The 14,988-nt window shown below is 34.7% G+C and overlaps 1 pseudogene; it reads left to right on the top strand.

The window, feature by feature from the left end:
- Nucleotides 1–7,459: 7,459 nt before the first annotated feature.
- On the top strand, nt 7,460–10,241 carry LOC129875555 (beta-fructofuranosidase, insoluble isoenzyme 1-like; annotated as a pseudogene).
- Nucleotides 10,242–14,988: the final 4,747 nt, after the last annotated feature.

Below are 14,988 nucleotides of genomic sequence, written 5' to 3'. Positions count from 1 at the left end.
ACTACTCTTGTTAAACTACTTGACATAGTTTGATTATAGGATCAGTGCAATTTCCTAGATGAAGGCGATGGTGATCTCCGACAGCTTTTACTCCTCTCTTCCTTATGGTGGGAGCTTTCTTGTTTAGTAATTGTTTTCTCTTAGAAATTTTTATATCTATTTAGACTAGTTTCTAGGGAGGAATATCCCGTTGTAATTTTTAATAAAGTTTTCTATTATAATCAAGGTTGGGATTATTTTTTTTATCTTGTTAAGATGAAATGCCGCGGTTCAATTTACTTTCACAGTACCAGGTTTAAATCGGGTGGGAAGGATTCTTCTATCTAGGTGTTAGAGTAGGTGTCTATATGGCCCGATAGTTAGATCGTGACAGTTATCAATCACAAGCAACTCGTAATTTTTTTATTTGGTATTTGAATCTTCATATCATATTGAAATAAAAGGATTGAACTTTTAGATGAGAAAAAAGAAAATCGATCATTATTAAATGTCTTTTACGCAGAGTCTCTGTTATATTTGAGCTATTAAAAATTATCACATAAATTATGGCCAGGATTCAATATTATTTGACTTTGTCACTTTGACTAATTCAAAATGTAATATGATTCTGTTTGTGTATTTTCATTTTTATTGCTTGCAACTCAGATGATTTTTTAGGTGTCGTTTCATAATATCGAATATGTGCTATAATTGGGTAAGTCAATAAAAACAAACATGGAATATGTGTCTTAATTTTTTTTTTAATTTTATATATCAAACATGTGATTTATTTTTCATAATAGGTAAATGTGTGAATTTAAATTTTTAAGACTATCAAAATGGATATATAGTTTTAATTACGGATTCATGTGAATCTATTAATTTTACTTATATATATATATATATATAAAAAAAAATTATTAAAATTATTAAATATTTAAAAAGATTAATTATGTACTTAATTATTATTATTAGAATAAATTCAACTTACCTCTTAATCTTTAATGATTAGGAAAAAGAATTCCCTTCACCTTTTGAATGAAATCAACAACCTCATTGAGCAACATCTTTTGATGAATTTAGAATTATTATTCTTTTGTTCAACTCTTACGTGGTTGAAGATAATAAATAAATAAATTATGTATCTGTCGCTTGCAATTGTTCTTGTATACAACATGATTCATATTAAAATTTGTTCAAAAAGTAAATTATAAAGTAATCGTCCTACATATCTTGTTTTTCCCCCTACTTGTTGGAAGATTATTCTGATGGAGCTATTTATCAGAATGAAATCTATATACAATAATTGTGGGCATTAGAACACATTTTTTCGTCAAGAAATATTTTTATATTTCCTCTAAATATATTTTCTTTTTATTTATTTTATGCTAAAATTATAATTACATAATTCACACCTAATAATTTCATAACTCTCACATAATTTATATCCTCCAAATGTTTGATTTGTAAGTTATTTGTAGTACTAGTTTTAGTTTTATTGAGTCATCCTTGATGTGATATCATTTAATAAATTTAAACTATTAAAAAATATATTTTAAATTTGTATTAGTTGATCTTTTAAATATTCCATTTAGCCACGTGTGACCTCAATATCTCATGTTATGATAAATTAGTTTAATTGTTTTACTCTATAAAAATTTGGACTTTAGAGATAAAAACACATTGCGCAGTCAAAATTATAGGAGAAAAATTAGGCAAATAGATTTTCCAAAACAGATAAATGCGATTTTTAGTTTTATATAACAATATCAACCTTATTTCTACTATTTTTTTTGCTTGACTGTATCTTCCTAAATATTATAATAGCAGCCTCATCCTTTTGTTTCACTATTCTATTGGTTGACTCTCTATTTTTTATCTATAAATACTTTTTACATTTTTTCAACTTCTTCATCAGATTTTTCTCTACTACTTTTTCAGATTTTTCTCTCTCTGAGTTAGAGTAAACAGAAAGAACTTTTTGCTTTCAAAATGGAGTTCTTAAGAAAGAGTTCTCTTTATGTTTTTTTTTAGTATTTTTTTTTTGGTAATTAAGAGCCCGTTTGGATGGAACCAACTTAAAGCCCCTTTTTAGCTTTTGGACGTGTTTGTCTAATGCTAACTTTAAGCCATAAAGTTCTTAAAGTCAGTCAAAAATTAAAAGTTAGGATTTCTAACTTTTTTTTCTAAGTGCTTAAAGCCATTTTGTTTGACCATGGAAATTACTTTTATATCCCTTATATTTTAACTAAATTCCCAAACTACCCTTTTTATTCTTTTAACCCTAAAATTCAAACACTTATTTTCAACATAAGCACTTTTATCCAAACACTCAACTGCTTATTTATAAAAATAACTTTCAGCACTTCAAAGTTCTAAAAGCACTTCATACATAAAAGTTACTTTTTTAAGCCCATCCAAACGGGCTCTAAGTATTGTTTATTAATCACCAAAGTAGGGAATTACATATCAATAGCTACATAATTACGAGCTACCTAAGACTATTGTTGCTGGAAATACATAGCTATGAATGACAGTTTGCAGTTGGATTGGAGCTCTAACACATACCACATATACAATCTCCTTTGCTATTGCTTCGTGTGTGTGACTTTTCTTCTCAAATATTCTACTATTCCTTTCCTTCCACATTGCATGTATAACTTTAGGGTATACCATTTTGAACAATTGAGCTTGAGGAGTCTTGCCTTTGGATATTTTAATAACCCATTACAAATGGTGATCCCAATTGATCAAATCATGTTGCGTTCTTTGCATTCATTTCAGCACTTTATCCTACACAGCTTTAGTGAAAGAAAACTGAACAAATAAATGTTCTCTAGTCTCATTATGTAGTTGACATAGGTTGCACTTCTCATCTATCTCCAAACCCCATTTCAGGAGCCTGTCAACCGTTAATAGCTTCCTTTGTAATTGTAACCATGTAGTAAATCTTCCTGTGGTCTTGCTTGATTGGAATACATTAAATCTTTCCATACTACCTTCGGGTGATCTCCAAGGAGGTGACAGTTGTAACACCCCTCAAAAATTTCCCCCCAAGATTCGGGCCTTCCTTGTACACGTGTGGGGCCCATCGTATTTAGTTTGAAGTATGTGCTTGAGTTAAGATGAGTCCCTGAGAAATTAAAGAGCGTTGGAGGTGATGTGGGGTCATAGAGGACCCCTAGGACCGAGCTAAGTCCCAACAAGGTTCGTCGTGGCTAAGTTAGGATGAGTTTGTGTATGGGGTCGACTTCTAATGGCCCTATCTTTTGAAAGACGGAAATCTAGGTAGACCACGACTTATTAAATTAAAGGTCGTCGAGTCTTCTTTCCAACGCCACCAAGAATGTGAATTTTGGAGTTCGGAGTTGAGAGATATGACGATCCTAAGACGAGCTAGCACGGCAAGAATTTCATTTTTGGCCTGGGTTGCAACTGCTGGGGAAATGGCCCTGGCGCTATAAGGGCGCGACGCGCCACTATCGCGCCAGGAATATGCCTCAGTAGTTTGGCCCCTGGCGCGATGCGCCGCTAAAAGTTGTGCAGGGTTTTTCAGGCCAAATTTCCAGAACCCAGAAAATATGGCATTGGCACTATAAGGGCGCGACGCGCCACTATCGCGCCAGAAACATGCCTCAGTAGTTTGGTCTCTGGCGCGGCGCGCCCCTACGAGGTGTGCAGGTTTTAGGCGTACTCAGCCTGGCGCTGTAATGGCGCGACGCGCCACTATCGCGCCAGGTGCGTTTTTAGCCTATTTTCAGAACTTTTGAAGAGGGGCAATTTGGGAACTTACCCAAATTATATATGTATTGCCTTTGGTCTTTTGGGAACACATTTCTCAGCCTCACTCTCTCTCTAAAAAGCCCTAGCTTCTCTCTCTTTTCTCCTTCTTCTCCATTTCCAATAAAAAGGAGTCCAAGAGTTTCAAGATTTGAGTTCTCCATTGAAGACCCAACATCAAGGTTTTCTTCAAGTCTTCACTAAGGTATGTAAGGCTATCCAAAACATGGGTTGAGTCCACCCATGTGCCCTACTCTTGCCTTGAGGTTAGATGTTCATGGAAATAGAGTTTCTTGGTATGGTTTATGTTTGTATGAACTTTGTCTCCTATTTATTTGATGCTATAGGTGTTGATGTTGTTGAGCTAAGAAGTCCCTAAAATCCTTCATGCTAGTATGAGTTGATGGAGATGACTTGTTGTTACGTCTTGTTGATCTCTTTAGCCATGTGATTATGTTGCTTAAGTCAATTTCCTTAAATGTGCTATTCTACTTGAATTGTTGAGTTGGAAGTCATAGAGTTGTGCTGAATCTTGAGGAGATGTCATAAATGTTTATCTAAATGAGGCTTGATTGAGTTGATTTGAGGCTGGAATTGACGAGAGGACAAGGTCCTAAATGAGACTTGCCATTATGACTTAATTGAGTTGGAATGAGAACCGAGTTGATGAGGTGGCAATGTACCATATAAAACTAGCCGTGAGGGCTTGTTTGAGATGATTAGAGGAGTTTTATGAGCATGGAGTCATGGGAGGAGTATCGAGCACCGAGGCGGGTGAGAGTATAGTCCATACTCGAACCCCAGAAACTACGCCGCCAACGTAGGTAGGGATGAAACCGTTAAAGTCGGATGCTTCCCGATGGATGGAACCGTTAAAGTTGGATGCTTCCCGTGGAATTGAACCGTTAAAGTCGGATGTTTCCCATTTTTATTGTCCTGAAATGATAGGACTTGACTAATCGATGGTATCCATGATTAGGGAGGCGTTCATGCCCTGGCAAGGTATGGACGGACGTGGAAACAACGTCTTAGTGTTGTACTATCACCGGCTCATAGGTGATGGTTGTCGGATAAGAGAAACTCCCATTTAGGCCTTGATAGTGCTCCGAGTCAGTTGAGTTAAGTGGCTTATGAGTTAGTCCTGTCTAAACTACTCTTGTTAGACTTAGGACATTTGAGTGAGTTGTCCTATATTTATATATATGTATGAGTTGAGGTGCTGAGTTGATGTTGATGTATTCTTGATGTTTGCTTCATCCGGTCATTTTACATACTCGTACATTCCATGTACTGACGCCATTTGGCCTGCATCGTTTCATGATGCAGAGACAGGTACTAGAGATCATCAACCGGCGCTCCGTTGAAGATCCATATACACTTCCAGCTAGTTGGTGAGTCCTTCTAGTTCCCGGAGGATATTGAGCCTTCTTGTACAGTTTTGTTGTCATTTCTTTCATTTTGATTGTTGGTAGCCATGGGCTTATCATTGGCACCTTCTAGACTTTGATAGAGGCTTCATAAACTAGAGTGTGGGAAGGTTGGACTGTTATTTTGAGGAGTTCTATTTTACTTGTTTTGTTGAGTTGAATATGTTTGGCCTTCGGCCTTGAAATATGAATAATATGCTATGATTGACCCCTCCTTTGGGTGAGTGTGATTGAATGATGAGGTGACTGAATCAGGTGGTTCGCTTGAAGGTCAGAAATGGCTTTCAAGTGCCGGTCACGTCTAGGGTATCCTCCCGGGGCGTGACAACAGTATACCTCCCTTATAGTATCTTTAACTTGTCCAGCTTCTTATACTTGTGTAGCATAAGCTCTTGCTTCTATGATCTTTCTAATCATCCAGCATGCTTGCTTTGGCACTTGCACATTGCTTACTTGCTGATCTTTTATGTAATAAGTGTGCACCCATCTAATCCACATTTTGTCTGCCTTATGTTCCAAGTCCCAATATTTCTTTACTATTGCAGCTTTGTTCCATAGGTTGATGTTGGTATTATTAAGCCCTCCCATATATTTTGGAGTACATACTTTCTCTCAAGCAACTAATGCTTTGCTTGTAATGGTGTTACTGCCAAATCAAAGAAAACTTCTACAATATGCTACAATTAGCTTTACTACTTTTGAAGGTAGCATGAATAGTTGTGCCCAATATGCTTGAATCCCGAAGATGATAGTTTGTATGAGTTGCGCCCTTCCTACATAAGATAGAGTCTTTGCTGTCCATGAAGTAATCTTGTGTGTGATTTTGTTGATGAGTGATTTTCATTGAGTAAAGGCTATTTTCGAAGTAGATAGAGGAACTCCTAAATATTTGAAAGGAAAATATCCTAAAGAGTATCCCAAGTGATTAATAATATTGTTCTGCATTGCTTGAGACACTCCTCCAAAATATACTGAACTTTTGCCGAGATTAGCTTATAGCCTTGAAGCTTTTGAAAATTAGTCAAAAGCCTGTTGCAGACACTTAACAGCTTTCAGCTTACCTGCAGAGAATAATAATAAGTCATCTGCAAAGCACACTGTAAGTCACTGACGTAACACATTCCATAATCCAGCCAATGAATGTTGTTGGAAAACCCAACTCAACCAGAACTTTCTCCAGGTATGGCCACTTCAATGAATCATAGGCCTTCTGTATATCAATCTTGATTAGACATCTAGGAGATATAGTCTTCCTTGAGTGTCCTTTGATCAATTCATGAGCTAGAATGATGTTGTCCCCTATTCTTCTGCCTGGTATAAAACCAGCTTGAGCTTCACATATTATAGTAGGCATCACTTTCTGCCTTCTTGTGGCTAATATTTTGGAGATCAGCTTGTATACTACAGAGCAGCATGTAATAGGTCTGTATTCTCTGATGTTAGTAGGCTTAGCAGTCTTGGGTACCAAAGTAATAGTGGTACAATTAATAGGCTTATATATAGTACCTGTGCAAAAGAACTCTGTAACAGCTTCAATCACTCCTTGCTTGATAATGTGCCATGATTTTTTTAAAAAGACAGCATTAAAGCCATCTATTCCTGGTGTTTTATCATCACCAATAGCAGTCAGGCTCTGTTGTATTCCATTTTCTGTCACTGAAGCCAATAGTTTAATCCTTTGGTCTTGTGATAAAGTAGGTCTTGTTTGCATCACTAATTTATTAACACTAGGCAAATTCTGTGCAGTGAATCCCATCAACCCTTTGTAGAATGCTATAATTTCTCCCTAGATATCCTTAGGTTCAGTCAATAATTTCTCTGTCTAATCGCCTCCCCTGTTTGTTTACAAGACAAACTCAAAAACTTTTCTAGGACTACTCGATGATTTTAAATATTTTAGTCTGTGTCTGAAATTAATTTTTTTTTTGTATTATTTTATTTTTGGACAATTATATATATTCATATTTAAAGATGGATTCAATAGTATAACATATGAGTTCTTGTAAAATGTGAAGGTAAAAGAACCTGTCCACTTCTTCTATCCTGAATATGTAGTGAGAATGTTTTTACCATGCTATTTAATTACAAGAAAGTATTCAAACTTAATAGTTTAATAGTTAAAGTTTTTATAATTTTTAAAGTTAATATTATTAAAGTTTTAATAATTGAACTCGGTAAATATAAATTATACCAGCCCGTGCGCGTTTAGTGGCTTATTACTATTTTTTATTTTTTATTCGGTGTCCGATATCTGCATTAGAGTACGATTAAATATGAATTGGAAAGAAGGGTATTTAGCACTCCACTACAACCATGGTTGGTGACTTAATCATATTTGCTTCCCCATGTCTTTTTATATATTATTTTTCATGTTCGTTTATTTTACATAATAAGATACATATACAGATATAATATATGTTTTTAATATTTGTATATGATCCTTATTCGTGGTTATAAGAATAAATAGATGATGACGTATACCGTAACAAACATGGTTATCACAAAAAAAATATAGCTAAATAATTTCCATCTTAATTTATCACTTAATCATGATAAAAATTAGTATAATTTGGTATAACTGATGCAAATTAGTTTTTATCCCCTCTTAAATAATCCTGAGCATAATATATGTGCAACTTACTATGCTTTGTTATTAGTTAGTAATTTGATCTAAATTTTCTATTTTAATATATTTATTTTGTGTCCTTATGTAATATTCTATTTATTTTCTTATATTTGAACTTTTTTCACTTGCATTGAAATGTTTTTACTAATCATTTTCAATCTAATTCCCTTTTATGTGGTCTTGGCTGGATGATCCAAACAACAAACATTAGATCCCACTGGTAAGATCAAGTTTTATATTTAATAATTTTAAAGAAATTTCAGTTAAAATCTCAATTCATTTATATTAATGTAGCTATTGTTTTTTTATATATATTTTTAATAGGTCCAATGTATTACAACGGTATTTATCATCTATTTTATCAGTATAATCCAAAAGTAGAAGTATAGGGCAATATTCGAAAGTGTTTGACAACTATGGTACTTGGTGCGGATCAACCACTATTCTTTTGGGCAATAAGCTTGTTATCCTCTACACTGGAATAGTGGATGACAATCAAACTCAAGTACAAAATTATGCAATACCAGCTAACTTGTCTGATCCATTTCTCCGTAAGTGGATCAAGCCTGATAACAACCCGTAAGTAGTTGCTGATGAAAGCATCAACAAGACTAAATTTCGTGACCCAACAACAGCTTGGTTAGGCCAAGATGGGCGTTGGAGAATGTTGGTTGGCAGCCTTAGAAATCGGAGAGGATTAGCAATATTGTATCGGAGTAGGGACTTCATGAAGTGGACCAAAGCCCAACACCTATTTCATTCATCTGCCAAGATTGGAAATTGGGAATGTGTTGATTTTTTTCCAGTATCATTGGAGAATACAAATGGTTTGGACACATCGTTTTATGGCGACAAAATTAAACACGTTCTGAAAATCAGTCTGGATGATACCATATTCCATTATTATACGATTGGTACCTATGACACGAAAAAGGATAGATATGTTCCAGACGATTCAATGATCGATTGATGACATGGATTGAGACTGGATTATGGTAATTTTTATGCATCTAAGACTTTTTATGATCCTAGCAAGAATTGAACAATTTTATGGGGATGAGGCAATGAATCAGACGTTGTTCTAATAGATGCCATCAACAAAGGATGGTCTGGAACTCAGGCTATTCCTCGTAAATTATGGATTGACCCTAGTGGCAAACATTTGGTCCAATGGCCTGTTGAAGAATTAGAAATGTTGAGAAAGCAAAAGGTAGAGCTAAGAAAATATAAATTGAACAAGGAAGAAAATGTGGAAGTTAAAGGAATCACATCTGCACAGGTTTAAATTTTTTTTGTTTACAAAATAAATTTATATTTTTTATGAAATTAATGTGACCTATAAGTTACACGTTGGAGTCGTGAAAATAATTACTATAATTTATGCTAGAACATCCTACATCATTGCTCTTGGCATGCGACCCTTTCAGAATTTGCAAAAATACAAGATGTTTTATGATTTGAATTGATCGTTTATATAAAATTTTTGTGACAAGACAAATTTAGATCTAATTTATGAGGCTAATACAATGGCAGACTGATGTTGAAGTTACATTTTCCTTTTCAAGTTTGAAAAATGCTGAAGAATTTGATCCTAGTTGGGCTGATCTTTACGCCCAAGATATATGTGCCATTAGGGGTTCGACAGTTCAAGGTGGACTTGGTCCATTTGGACTCCTAATATTGTGTTCTGAAAATTTAGAAGAGTATACACTTGTATTCTTCAGAGTGTTTAAGACCCAAGATAACTACAAGGTTTTCATGTGTTCTGATGCCTCAAGGTTTGTCTTTTGATCACTCTTTTTTTATCAACAAGTATTATAGTGAGATCCCTACCCTTAAAAGAGATCTCAAATTTAAACTTTGGGAATAAAAAAAAAAAAATACTCATAGGGAGTACTCTGCTTGTTTAATGGATCTTATGTAATGCAAATTTAAGTTAGTTGGGCCAATGAGTTCTGGATATCAAATAATTATAAACATAAAAAGTGTTATTATCTTTATGCTTTTGCAATTGGCTAACCTTGCCATTCTATTTTATTTTATTTTTACAGGTCAAGCGTTAGAAATCATAAAAAGATGTATAAACCATCTTTTGCCGGATATGTTAATACAAATCTAACAGACAAAAGAATGTCGCTATGGAGTTTGGTAAGCTTTCTTTGGTACTTTTTTTCTATAAAATGCACTCAAAACTAATATTTCAACTCATTTTTCTTTTGTGTCGTATTGACAATTAGTTGTTTTTTTTCCAGATTGATCATTCCGTGGTTGAAAGTTTTGGTGAAGGTGGAAAGACATGCATTACATCAAGAGTTTATCCAGTATTAGCCATTTATGACAACACAAAATTGTTTGCTTTCAACAACGGTACTGAGTCAATAAAAATTGAGACTCTTGATGCCCGGAGCATGAGTAAATCTGAGAGATAGATTTAAAACATAAGTGCCTTCAATTTCCCTTTCTCCTTTTGTGTTGGCCCTTATTTTTGGATGAGAGCTTGTAAAAATTTGCTAATTTCTAGTAAATCATGAATACAATATTCTTCTTTTCTATTAAGCTAAATTGATGACGCTTAATATAGAATGCAATTATCTTTATATCGAGTTCTTATTTCATATTAAAGTACACAAATGTTTACTTATTCCTTGTGTATATATATGAACCATAGACAAATAAAGGACTTATATAAGTGTAAATGTAACGAAGTCAAAAAAAATTCTAGCTAGGAGGAAAGGATTGAGCTTGAAAGCTTTCACGGATTGATAGCGAGACTAGATTAACAACTGTTAGTAAAATGTATTGGAAAATATTAAAACAGTAACAACAACTAAAAGTAATAAAACACAGAATCTGCAAATTTAATGCAAGAACAAAATCGAGCCCACTGACTGCACAGTGTGTCCTTAAGGAAATTATTCCCCTCAAAGTACCCGAGGTTTTGGAATCTTTCCTCCCAGGGTAGAACGATTTACTCACCAAAGTAGAGGTACTGCTAATTTTTGGTGACTGCGAACCACTTGATGGCTGTATTTCACACGAGTTTTAGAAAGTGCAGAAAGAAGAAGAAGATGGTATATTCAGAATTTCGTGTTGAACATTCTGAGGATTAAGAGACATATACCTGTTGGGAAAAGATTTGTCTGTTGAGAAAAGGTTTGCAACTTTTCGGACAAGGTTGCAACCTTTCAAAAATCTGTTGGAAAAAACGGAGGGAAATATTTAAATTAATCCGGGAAAGAAACGGGTCGCGGGTCAGGATTTTTTCACTTAATTAATTAAATAAATAAATAATATTAATTAATTAAAATGTAAAGAAAATTTGGTCCAAAAAGATTATCAATCAATCATTGACCAAAGCCGAAGCCGAAGCCGAAGCCGAAGCCGTAGCCGTAGCCGAAGCCGAGCCGAGCGACGACGACAACGGCGCGAGGGGAGACCCTCTTCTTGACCCTTTAGCAACATGAAGGAGTGCTTCTACTTTTAAGTAGGAGACTTTTCATTTCCACCATCTATGTGGGACCAAAGCTTATTTAATAAAGCAAGAGAGAACATATCATTTTCTTCTCTACTTCTTTTTCCCTCAATTTCCCATTCAAACTATCAATTAAACCCAACAGCAACTACACTTAGATAAGGGAAAATTTTCGTCTTCAACACTTTTCTTATGTATTTGATCGATGTAAGACTCTACTTGTTAGACATTACAGAGGTTCAGTAAGAACTATCCTGGTGTATGTAACTTATATGTGTTCTGTGATATTTATCCACACTCTAATATTAATAATAACAATTCCTCTGATTAACAAAAACTAAACTAGACAAATATGTAAACATTCAAATTCAATAATTTAGAATCGAGATTTCATTTTTTATAGAAAAAAACCAACAAGTAGAAGTTTCATCCTTGACCAAAATAGTGTCCAAGTTCAGCAATTCATAAGCCTCCTCTCTCTGGGACAAAAATAAATTTGCAAGAATTACTCTCTAATGTTAGTCACAAGTAATGACCATATAATAATACCATTGTAGGTGCCCGGCCTAAAGGACCGGTGGAGAAATCTCATTTTGTTGGTCAAGAACTTTTGTAACCATTGTTGTAGCTCATCATATGTATTTCATTCTTCCTTATCCGTATCTAGCACTACTGACTACAGTACACTTTAATATTGCTTGGCTCATGGAAATAACTTGAATAGAGTGGGATTGATCGATCTGCAATAAAAAAAATTGGCTTCTCTTAGCAGAAGCGAAGGAGGGATCGTTGTTTATAAGAAAAATGGCCACTAAAAGTCTTATTCTGGTCCCTAAGTAAATAGCGACCACATTTTTCGATAGCCTCCACTGTTAAAATTAAGGGAAAATTAAAGTCACTAACGTTGAGATTTGATGACTGGTCCTTAAAGAGTTATAGAGATCGAAAAAAAATTGTTTCTTAAAACTCTTCTACGACCACTTATCAAACAATCATAATATTTAGCAACCAGTTTTTGCTGGTCCCAAAAGGTTTTTTGATACCAAAAAAAGTGTTTGTCCTTAATTATCTTTAGTGACGAGCATGGCTTTTGCCATTAGAATTATTATATAATATGTAACGTAGATAAAACTCAATAGAAAAAATTATCAATACCATAAAGATTTTAATAATCACATCAAGGTTCAACATCAAAAACTCTGATGCAGTTTTCATTAAAATGTGAACATACAAGGAGGCGGATATATACCTTATCTCCTAAGTAAATAGGTAGTTGACCTCTGATTCGCTTTTCGACGGATTTAGGTTTAGTGGGTGCCCGGGAGCACCGTGTTTGTCATAGTATTAGCCTTGTGCATGTATATTCTTTTAGTTATTGTAATATTTTGTTATTGTTATTGTTTCTTTTTCTTGGATGCTCTGTACCGATTTTTTTATTATTTGACAGGTCTTTCTTCATTCTCGTATTCCCTTGCTCGTGAATACTTTGATTTGTTGCATTTAAGTTTAAGATATTTCTATTAAGAACTGTCGTAAATTCTATTTTTATTACTTTGCTACTTGAAATCTGTTTCACGGTGTGAATAGATAATTACAACACAATATTGGTGTTCCTGAATCAAGTTGAACATATTCCATTATATGTTAGCTCTCTAATTTATGTTCAAATACTTTATCAATTCAAACCCCAATGGCCTTTGTTTATTCAATTCATTTCATGAAAAATGCTCGGTTATGTTCACCGGATTTGGCCCAAAATTTATTTTAGTCCAAACGGTGGAGTTAGATTCAAACTTTTTTGGCAACGCAAAATGTTTCTAAGATAAATACACAAAATTACCAAGAGATCGTATATACAAAATTAAATGAAGAATAGACTAGTAAGCCTTATGTCACGATCCAAACCACCGAGCCGTGAGGGCACCTAATCTAACACCTAGATGGGAGAAACCTTACCGCCCAATTTAAATAGAGAGACCGTGGAAGTAAACAAAATTCAAACAAATCTCTAATTATTAAATTAAGAAAATCAATTGTCACCCTTAATAAAATACACTATCTTTGAAAATGCCCAAATCCCTCCCTAGGAACTGGTCTAAATAGTAAAATAGGTACAAGATCTTCTAAGAGAGCACAAATTATGAATGAAAATAAGACACAATTTCCACCATAAGGAAAGAGGAATAGAAGCTATTGAAAATTATCGTCGTCTTCACCTAAGAAACAATACCAATCCTGCAACCAGACTATGTCAAGTAGTATAACAAAAGTAGTATCAGTACAAACGATACGTATTGATAAACATGATCGATTGACCCAAATCCACCATATAATATCACTCAAATAATCAAATTAAAGAAAAAACATGACTTAAACTATCCATTATTGATCCTTTAGTCATCACCACTTGCCACCTTAAATGCCTACGCTATTTCCCCAAATCACCCACCTCATTCCATTGCCAACTCCCCCACTAAAAGACACCTAACCCTTTCCCAATCGATCATTGCTTAGCCCTTCTATTGTATAATGACTTCCCAAAACCACCCACTCTGCCAACACCAGAGCCTTTCCTATTGAATCCATGCCTGATCTCAAATCCATCCATTAACTCTACTGACCAGCGAAACTCTTACTTATTTCTCTAATTCTCTTAACTCAAACCCCACATGACTTAACACTACCTTCGATAACTTGGACACCCCAAGGATTCCTAAAACATTATTTACGGTATTTAACGTGTCATCCTGGTCTACTCAAGAATCACCTAGCATTTAATTACACCAACTTGGCCACTCAAGGACCAAATGTGGTAAATGCAACATAATAAGTAAATCCGGTCCACTCAAGGAACCAACACACAAACAATCACATGTATCAGGCGTGGTACCTGAGCCAATCGCTAGTAATTTGTATCAAGGTGGCACCCGACCCAACTATATAAATATCTCATATTAGGTGTGGTACCCGAGCCAACCGAATATGTCTCAGGCATGTTACCCGAGTAGGGGCGGATCTATGATGATCCGACGGGGTGCCACGCCACCACGTGGTCTCGATTGAAAATATGTATATACATGTATATTTGTATATATATTTATAAGGAAATTATAGATATTAAATGTGGCACCTTTAGAAATAATAGGCCTTATAGTGTCGGTGGTTAAAACTCAGTTTTACCACCCTAAGGATGCAAGTTCAAGCCCTGATTAGAACCCTAGACCTCTTGTCAGTAAAATCTTAACTAAACCAATAGAACAAGTCTAAATATTGTATGCAACTTTGCTAATAAATATTAAGTATTATCTTGCTCTACGCTGGAAGTTTTGTCATAGGTTACTGTTCAAAGCAACGTGACACCCATAACTTCAAAATTCTGGATCTGCATTTATACCCGAGCCAACCAAGAGATATCATGTACCAGACATAGTACCGAGCTAACCATTAGTATGTACTAGGTGTGGTAACCCAGCCAACTGTTAGTATGTACCAGGTGTGGTACCCAAGACAAACATCAATCACACATCTAATCACAATTACAATGCACAGAATCATACTTATACACATAAGTAAACGCAGTCATTGCATGAGGTTGAAACAAGCTAGCCTTTCAGTTTTTACTCATTTCATTCTCTAGCCATACATTATACGGATAATACTAACGAAGCAATTAATAAGCACATATAACATAAACAAGAAAAAAA

Source organism: Solanum dulcamara, chromosome 12 (genome assembly GCF_947179165.1).
Source record: "Solanum dulcamara chromosome 12, daSolDulc1.2, whole genome shotgun sequence".
Taxonomy (NCBI): Eukaryota; Viridiplantae; Streptophyta; class Magnoliopsida; order Solanales; family Solanaceae; genus Solanum; species Solanum dulcamara.
This window is presented reverse-complemented; position numbering and strand designations above follow the sequence as displayed.